The following is a 10,241-nucleotide window of genomic DNA, read 5'->3' as shown; positions in this document are numbered from 1 at the left end:
GACACAGACCCCTCATCGTCCTCAACATTAACTTGGGATGCTGGCCTGAGCCAGACCTCCTCCTCCACATCAGGCCCCATCATCTCCTCAATGGCAGCCCTCATTAATCGCTCTGGCGACGGACTGATGGACACAACGTTCTCCTCCGGGGAGGGCTGCTGCTGACCACTGGCTGCTGGGGTGGATGTTATAGCTTGCGTGGGGCGTTGGCTGTTGCTGTTGTTGGGAGTGCTGCTCACAGCGGAGGTCTCTGGGGAACTCATGTTGAGCTCATATAGTGGTTGACGGTGAGTGGAGTATTACTGATCCCAGCAATATACACACTGACTGGCAGAGTACGCAATGCTATATAGTGTGGCTGAGCGGTGTACACAGAGTGGCAGTAAACACAATGCTATATAGTCTGGCTGAGCGAGCGGTGTACTACTGTTCCCAGCAGAATCAGAGTGGCAGTAAACAATGGTATATAGTCTGGCTGAGCGGTGTACACAGAGTGTCAGTAAACAATGGTATATAGTCTGGCTGAGCGAGCGGTGTACTACTGTTCCCAGCAGAATCAGAGTGGCAGTAAACAATGGTATATAGTCTGGCTGAGCGGTGTACACAGAGTGTCAGTAAACAATGGTATATAGTCTGGCTGAGCGGTGTACACACAATGCTATATAGTCTGCTATATAGTGTCAGTAAACAATGGTATATAGTCTGGCTGAGCGAGCGGTGTACTACTGTTCCCAGCAGAATCAGAGTGGCAGTAAACAATGGTATATAGTCTGGCTGAGCGGTGTACACAGAGTGTCAGTAAACAATGGTATATAGTCTGGCTGAGCGAGCGGTGTACTACTGTTCCCAGCAGAATCAGAGTGGCAGTAAACAATGGTATATAGTCTGGCTGAGCGGTGTACACAGAGTGTCAGTAAACAATGGTATATAGTCTGGCTGAGCGGTGTACACACAATGCTATATAGTCTGCTATATAGTGTCAGTAAACAATGGTATATAGTCTGGCTGAGCGAGCGGTGTACTACTGTTCCCAGCAGAATCAGAGTGGCAGTAAACAATGGTATATAGTCTGGCTGAGCGGTGTACACAGAGTTTCAGTAAACAATGGTATATAGTCTGGCTGAGCGGTGTACACAGAGTGTCAGTAAACAATGGTATATAGTCTGGCTGAGCGGTGTACACAGAGTGGCAGTAAACACAATGCTATATAGTCTGGCTGAGCGAGCGGTGTACTACTGTTCCCAGCAGAATCAGAGTGGCAGTAAACAATGGTATATAGTCTGGCTGAGCGGTGTACACAGAGTGTCAGTAAACAATGGTATATAGTCTGGCTGAGCGGTGTACACAGAGTGTCAGTAAACAATGGTATATAGTCTGGCTGAGCACACAGAGTGGCAGTAAACACAATGCTATATACTCTGGCTGAGCGAGCGGTGTACTACTGTTCCCAGCAGACACAGAACAGTGAACAGAATGCTATATAGTGTGGCTGAGCGAGCGGTGTACCACTATTCCCAGCAGACACAGAACAGTGAACAGAATGCTATATAGTGTGGCTGAGCGGGCGGTGTACCACTATTCCCAGCAGACACAGAACAGTGAACAGAATGCTATATAGTGTGGATGAGCGAGCGGTGTACCACTATTCCCAGCAGACACAGAACAGTAAACAGAATGCTATATAGTGTGGCTGAGCGAGCGGTGTACCACTATTCCCAGCAGACACAGAACAGTGAACAGAATGCTATATAGTGTGGCTGAGCGAGCGGTGTACCACTATTCCCAGCAGACACAGAACAGTGCACAGAATGCTATATAGTGTGGCTGAGCGAGCGGTGTACCACTATTCCCAGCAGACACAGAACAGTAAACAGAATGCTATATAGTGTGGCTGAGCGAGCGGTGTACCACTATTCCCAGCAGACACAGAACAGTAAACAGAATGCTATATAGTGTGGCTGAGCGAGCGGTGTACCACTATTCCAAGCAGACACAGAACAGTGAACAGAATGCTATATAGTGTGGCTGAGCGAGCGGTGTACCACTATTCCCAGCAGACACAGAGTGGCAGTAAACAGAATGCTATATAGTGTGGCTGAGCGAGGTACACAGAGTGGCAGTAAACAGAATGCTATATAGTGTGGCTGAGCAAGCGGTGTACTACTATTCCCAGCAGACACAGAGTGGCAGTAAACAGAATGCTATATAGTGTGGCTGAGCGAGGTACACAGAGTGGCAGTAAACAGAATGCTATATAGTGTGGCTGAGCAAGCGGTGTACTACTGTTCCCAGCAGTGACACAATGACAGGGGGGACCCTGGCTAGCGTGGCTGGAGCGCGAACTACCCTGCCTGCCTACCCAAAGCTAAACCCACAGACAAATGGCGGAGATATGACGTGGTTCGGGTATTTATTTACCCGAACCACGTGACCGTTCGGCCAATCAGAGCGCGTTCGGGTCCGAACCACGTGACCCGTTCGGCCAATCACAGCGCTAGCCGAACGTTCGGGGAACGTTCGGCCATGCGCTCTTAGTTCGGCCATATGGCCGAACGGTTTGGCCGAGCACCGTCAGGTGTTCGGCCGAACTCGAACATCACCCGAACAGGGTGATGTTCTGCAGAACCCGAACAGTGGCGAACACTGTTCGCCCAACACTATGGGTAACCACACATGTTCACTTATAGCTAAATTATTGCAGATTTGCTTCTGTTTTAAGAAGGAAAATTACATCAAGCTTTGATTTTTTTAGTAGAAGGTCTTTTTGGTCCCTTTTATTCACCTATACATTCCGAGTGGTTTGGGTCACCCTGAGCTGCTTGGTTACTCTGTTGTACTGGTCCAAGCCCTATCTCATACAGCCATATCAATCCTTGCCATGTACAGATGAGGACTAGTGTTGGGCAAACATCTAGATGTTTAGATTTGGGCCGAACAGACCGAACATGGCCGCGATGTTCGGGTGTTTGGGCCGAACTCTGAACATAATGGAAGTCAATGGGGACCTGAACTTTTGTGTTTTTTAAAGCCTCCTTACATGCTACATACTCCAAATTTACAGGGTATGTGCACCTTAGGAGTGGGTACAAGAGGAAAAAAAATAGCAAAAAGAGCTTATAGATTTTGAGAAAATCGATTTTAAAGTTTCAAAGGGAAAACTGTCTTTTAAATGCGGGAAATGTCTGTTTTCTTTGCACAGGTAACATGCTTTTTGTCGGCATGCAGTCATAAATGTAATACAGATGAGAGGTTCCAGGAAAAGGGACCGGTAACGCTAACCCAGCAGCAGCACACGTGATGGAACAGAAGGAGGGCGGCGCAGGAGGAGAAGGCCACGCTTTGAGACACAACAACCGAGGCCTTGCATGCGGACAAGAAGCGTGCGGATAGCAATTTGCTTTTTGTCGGCATGCAGTCATAAATGTAATACAGAGGAGAGGTTCCAGGAAAAGGGACCGGTAACGCTAACCCAGCAGCAGCACACGTGATGGAACAGGAGGAGGGCGGCGCAGGAGGAGAAGGCCACGCTTTGAGATACAACAACCCAGGCCTTGCATGCGGACAAGAAGCGTGCGGATAACAATTTGCTTTTTGTCGGCATGCAGTCATAAATGTAATACAGATGAGAGGTTCCAGGAAAAGGGACCGGTATTGCTAAACCAGCAGCAGCACACGTGATGGAACAGGAGGAGGCGCAGGAGGAGAAGGCCACGCTTTCAGGCGCAACCCAGGCCTTGCATGAGGACAAGAAGCGTGCGGATAGCAATTTGCATTTTGTCGCCATGCAGTCATAAATGTAATACAGATGAGAGGTTCAATAAACAGGGACCGGAAACGCTAACCCATCACAGATGTTCATTGTTCATGTTACTTGGTTGGGGTCCGGGAGTGTTGCGTAGTCGTTTCCAATCCAGGATTGATTCATTTTAATTTGAGTCAGACGGTCTGCATTTTCTGTGGAGAGGCGGATACGCCGCCGATCTGTGACGATGCCTCCGGCAGCACTGAAACAGCGTTCCGACATAACGCTGGCTGCCGGGCAAGCCAGCACCTCTATTGCGAGCATTGCCAGTTCGTGCCAGGTGTCTAGCTTCGATACCCAATAGTTGAAGGGTGCAGATGGATTGTTCAACACAGCTACACCATCTGACATGTAGTCCTTGACCATCTTCTCCAGGCGATCGGTGTTGGAGGTGGATCTGCACGCTTGCTGTTCTGTGGGCTGCTGCATGGGTGTCAGAAAATTTTCCCACTCCAAGGACACTGCCGATACCATTCCCTTTTGGGCACTAGCTGCGGCTTGCGTTGTTTGCCGCCCTCCTGGTCGTCCTGGGTTTGCGGAAGTCAGTCTGTCGGCGTACAACTGGCTAGAGGAGGGGGAGGATGTCAATCTCCTCTCTAAAGTCTCCACAAGGGCCTGCTGGTATTCTTCCATTTTGACCTGTCTGACTCTTTCTTCAAGCAGTTTTGGAACATTGTGTTTGTACCGTGGATCCAGAAGGGTATAAACCCAGTAATTGGTGTTGTCCAGAATGCGCACAATGCGTGGGTCGCGTTCAATGCAGTCTAGCATGAATTGAGCCATGTGTGCCAGAGTCCTGCCAGAATCCTCATCATCCTCTTGTTAGCGTTGTGATAGTTGTTGTGATGCATCATAGTCGTCACCTTCTTCCTGGTCTGCTTCTGCTGACCATTCGCGCTGAATTGTGGAAGTCCAACGTGCACCGCTCGGGCCCTCGTCAGTGGTGGCATGAAATTCCTGCTCCAACTCCAGCTGTTCCTCCTCCTCTTCTTTGTCATAGCTGCTGGGGCCAGCGTTTCCTAAAGCAGATGGCCTGATGTTGGTATCATCACGCTGATCGTTTTCTCCTTCAGATTCCCCCAGTTGCATCATGACAGCTGTTTCCTTGATTTTCAACATAGACTTCTTCAGTAAACACAGCAGTGGTATGGTAATGCTGACTGAAGAGTTGTCACTGCTCACTAGCAACGTGGATTGCTCAAAATTTTGGAGGACTTGGCAGAGGTCCAACATGTTGGCCCAATCGGATCCACAGAAGCTTGGCAGCTGTCCGGATGCGCCTCGGTACTGCGCCGTCATGTACTGGACCACTGCACTCTTCTGCTCGCAAAAGCGGGCTAGCATGTGCAGCGTAGAATTCCAGTGCGTAGGGACATCACACAGCAAGCGATGGTGGGGGAGATTGAAGCGCTCCTGCATCTTGGCGAGTGCCCCCAAAGCAGTACTGGAATTTCTACAATGTTTGGCCACTCGTCGCACCTTCAACAGAAGATCGGCCACGCCTGGGTATGTCCTCAGGAACCGCTGAACTACTAGGTTCATCACATGCGCCAGGCAAGGGATGTGTGTCAGCTTAGCCAACCTTAAAGCGCGAATGAGATTACTCCCATTATCACACACAACCATGCCCGGTTTCAAGTCCAGCGGTGCCAGCCACAAATCCGTCTGTTCCTTTATTCCCCTCCAAATTTCCTCCCCTGTGTGCTGCTTATCCCCAAGGCAGATCAGCTTCAGCAATGCTTGCTGACGCATGCCAACAGCTGTGCTGCACTGCTTCCACGATCCTACTGCTGCTGGGTTAGCGTTTCCGGATGAGGTACAGCTTTGAGATGCGTTGGAGGAGAAGGAGTCAGAGAGGTAGGTGCTGCTGTTGTTATCCAGTGGGAGGGACGGCGGTGCAGCTGTTTGCGGCGTGGGCAACACCCGCGCCGTAGTAGGTGAGGAATCGCTGCCAGGCTCCACAAGGTTCACCCAGTGCGCGGTAAGGGAGATGTATCGACCCTGGCCGAACGCACTCGTCCAGGTGTCAGTGGTGAGGTGAACCTTGCAGGCAACGGCATTCTTCAAGCTTCGGGTTATTTTGCTGACCACGTGCTCATGCAACTCAGGCACTGCAGAGCGCGCAAAGTGGTAGCGGCTGGGAACCACGTAACGTGGGATGGCCACTGACATCATGCCCTTGAAGCTGTTTGTCTCCACCACTCGATATGGCAGCATTTCGCAGGCCAGAAGCTTGGCTATGCTGGCTGTTAGTGCCACGGCCCGGGGGTCATTTGCTGGCAATTTCCTCTTGCGCTCAAACATCTCCGAGACAGACAACTGAACCGTAGGGCTGCACACTGAAGGGCTGTTGGTTGTTGTGTTTGATGAAGACTGGGAGACCTCAAGAGCACTATTCCGGAAAGTGACAGTGTCAGCGTCGTGTGATGTTTGTGAATGTTGTTGTGAACCATGCAATGGCTGGGCTACTGCTGCTGCTGAGGAGGGTCTGGTGGTGAGTCTGGTGACCCCAAGGGAGGCAGTGTTGCTGGTACCCTGTCCTGGCACCCACAGAGAGGGATGTTTGGATACCATGTGGTGGGTCATGCTGGTGGTGGAGAGGTTGTTAATATTTTTCCCCCTGCTCAGGCGGGTCTTGCACACCTTGCAAATCACCATGGTACCATCCTCACTGCAGTCTTCAAAGAAAGGACAGACTTTGGAGGCTGGCGATTTCTGTTTGCGCCTCTTTTGCATCTTACTTGAACCTCCACGCTTGTGGTGCCTGAAATTTCGCGCCGCCTACCTTGTGGCACAAGGCGAACTCGTGCAGCAGTGGGTTCTTCAACAGACTCATCTGTGCTGCTGCTACGACGGCGATGTTCTCCTTCACATATAAAATCTGGGTCTCTGTCAACATTGTCCATACCCTCCTCCTGTTCCATCTCCTCAAACTCGTCATATGTGATTGTGGGCCGCCGCCGTGGAGTAGAGCTCCCCAGAACAACCTCTGCGCAGCTCACTCCAACGTCGTCTTCCAGATCTTCTCGGCCGACCTCCTGCAATTGAAACCCCTCCTGCCCAACTTGCTCTGGGATTTGGGTTTCAAAGTCCTCGGACTCGCCTTGCATTTCAGTGCGCGGTGCATTTCCCACACTAAATGGTTGTGAATCCGGGCAAAAAATTTCTGGCTGTTCCATTGACCTTTGAAAGGTGGAAGTTTGTTGGGCTGGGAATAGCTCCTGCGAATACCCCATTGTGTCCTGAGGAAATTCTTCGGACTGGTTATTTGGCAGTTGTGTGCGTGGTGTCGCTGCCGGTTGTGTCAGCTTTGTGCCCACTGGCTCCTTATAACTGGCTGAGGACTCGGACCTCGTGCGTGATGTGCTGGTGCTGCTTAACCCACTGCTGGACGCTTGAGAGGTCATCCAATTAATTATCTGGTCATGTTCTTTTGGATTTGTGAGGGTTGATTTCCTGGACAACATGGGCGGTATTGAGTGGGTTTTCTTCGGTGCTCCACTGTGGCCTGTACGTGAACCATCAGGGGAAACACCTCTTCCCTTGCCCCTCCCTCTTTCACAGGATTTCTTCTTCATTTCACTTATCCTTAAAGTACACGCTGACTGGCAGCAGTACAGTGGCAGTACAGAAATGCTATACAGTGGCGGGTGAGCGGTGTACTACTATTCCCAGCAGTGACACAGAGCACAATGCTATACAGTGGTGGGTGAGCGGTGTACTACTATTCCCAGCAGCGACACAGAGCACAATGCTATACAGTGGTGGGTGAGCGGTGTACTACTTTTCCCAGCAGAGACACAGAGTGGCAGTAAACACAATGCTATACAGTGGTGGCTGAGCGGTGTACTACTGTTCCCAGCAGCGACACAGAGCACAATGGTATACAGTGGTGGGTGGGTGGGTGAGCGGTGTACTACTGTTCCCAGCAGCGACACAGAGAACAATGCTATACAGTGGTGGGTGAGCGGTGTACTACTGTTCCCAGCAGAGAAACAGACTGGCAGTAAACACAATGCTATACAGTGGTGGCTGAGCGGTGTACTACTGTTCCCAGCAGCGACACAGAGCACAATGCAATACAGTGGTGGGTGAGCGGTGTACTACTGTTCCCAGCAGAGACACAGAGTGGCAGTAAACACAATGCTATACAGTGGTGGCTGAGCGGTGTACTACTGTTACCAGCAGCGACACAGAGCACAATGCTATACAGTGGTGGGTGAGCGGTGTACTACTGTTCCCAGCAGAGACACAGAGTGGCAGTAAACACAATGCTATACAGTGGTGGCTGAGCGGTGTACTACTGTTCCCAGCAGCGACACAGAGCACAATGGTATACAGTGGTGGGTGAGTGGTGTACTACTGTTCCCAGCAGCGACACAGAGCACAATGCTATACAGTGGTGGGTGAGCGGTGTACTACTGTTCCCAGCAGAGACACAGAGTGGCAGTAAACACAATGCTATACAGTGGTGGCTGAGCGGTGTACTACTGTTCCCAGCAGCGACACAGAGCACAATGGTATACAGTGGTGGGTGAGTGGTGTACTACTTTTCCCAGCAGCGATGCAGAGCACAATGCTATACAGTGGTGGGTGAGCGGTGTACTACTGTTCCCAGCAGAGACACAGAGTGGCAGTAAACACAATGCTATATAGTGTGGCTGAGCGGTGTACTACTGTTCCCAGCAGCGACACAGAGCACAATGCTATACAGTGGTGGGTGAACGGTGTACTACTGTTCCCAGCAGAGACACAGAGTGGCAGTAAACACAATGCTATACAGTGGTGGCTGAGCGGTGTACTACTGTTCCCAGCAGCGACACAGAGCACAAAGGTATACAGTGGTGGGTGAGTGGTGTACTACTGTTCCCAGCAGCGACACAGAGCACAATGCTATACAGTGGTGGGTGAGTGGTGTACTACTGTTCCCAGCAGCGACACAGAGCACAAAGGTATACAGTGGTGGGTGAGTGGTGTACTACTGTTCCCAGCAGCGACACAGAGCACAATGGTATACAGTGGTGGGTGAGTGGTGTACTACTGTTCCCAGCAGCGATACAGAGCACAATGCTATACAGTGGTGGGTGAGCGGTGTACTACTGTTCCCAGCAGAGACACAGAGTGGCAGTAAACACAATGCTATATAGTGTGAGTGAGCGGTGTACTACTGTTCCCAGCAGCGACACAGAGCACAATGCTATACAGTGGTGGGTGAGTGGTGTACTACTGTTCCCAGCAGAGACACAGAGTGGCAGTAAACACAATGCTATACAGTGGTGGCTGAGCGGTGTACTACTGTTCCCAGCAGCGACACAGAGCACAATGCTATACAGTGGTGGGTGAGTGGTGTACTACTGTTCCCAGCAGCGACACAGAGCACAAAGGTATACAGTGGTGGGTGAGTGGTGTACTACTGTTCCCAGCAGCGACACAGAGCACAATGGTATACAGTGGTGGGTGAGTGGTGTACTACTGTTCCCAGCAGCGATACAGAGCACAATGCTATACAGTGGTGGGTGAGCGGTGTACTACTGTTCCCAGCAGAGACACAGAGTGGCAGTAAACACAATGCTATATAGTGTGAGTGAGCGGTGTACTACTGTTCCCAGCAGCGACACAGAGCACAATGCTATACAGTGGTGGGTGAGTGGTGTACTACTGTTCCCAGCAGAGACACAGAGTGGCAGTAAACACAATGCTATACAGTGGTGGCTGAGCGGTGTACTACTGTTCCCAGCAGCGACACAGAGTACAATGCTATACAGTGGTGGGTGGGTGAGCGGTGTACTACTGTTCCCAGCAGTGACACAGAGCACAATGCTATACAGGGTGAGCGGTGTACTACTGTTCCCAGCAGAGAGACACAGAGTGGCAGTAAACACAATGCTATATAGTGTGGGTGAGCGGTGTACTACTATTCCCAGCAGCGACACAATGACCGGGGGACCCTGGCTAGCCTGGCTGGAGAGAGAACTACCCTGCCTGCCTACCCAAAGCTAAACCCACAGACAAATGGCGGAGAAATGACGTGGATCGGTTATTTATTTACCCGAACCACGTGACCCGTTCGGCCAATCAGAGCGCGTTCGGGTCCGAACCACGTGACCCGTTCGGCCAATCACAGCGCTAGCCGAACATTCGGGTAACATTCGGCCATGCGCTCTTAGTTCGGCCATATGGCCGAACAGTTTGGCCGAACACCATCAGGTGTTCGGCCGAACTCGAACATCACCCGAACAGGGTGATGTTCTGCAGAACCCGAACAGTGGCGAACACTGTTCGCCCAACACTAAATAAGGCATGCTGATTGTGAAATCACAATAGATTTTGACAGGTATATTCATGGACTAAGCAAGTAAGCAGCTCTTGTTAGGAAATATACAGGACATAGAAAAAGAAACCGAAAAGAAAATAAAGTGGAAAGAAGAACAGATGTGGT

Source organism: Hyperolius riggenbachi, unplaced genomic scaffold (assembly GCF_040937935.1).
Source record: "Hyperolius riggenbachi isolate aHypRig1 unplaced genomic scaffold, aHypRig1.pri scaffold_142, whole genome shotgun sequence".
Lineage (NCBI taxonomy): Eukaryota > Metazoa > Chordata > Amphibia > Anura > Hyperoliidae > Hyperolius > Hyperolius riggenbachi.
The sequence above is the reverse complement of the archived record's forward strand: the minus strand, read 5'-3'. Positions refer to the sequence as shown.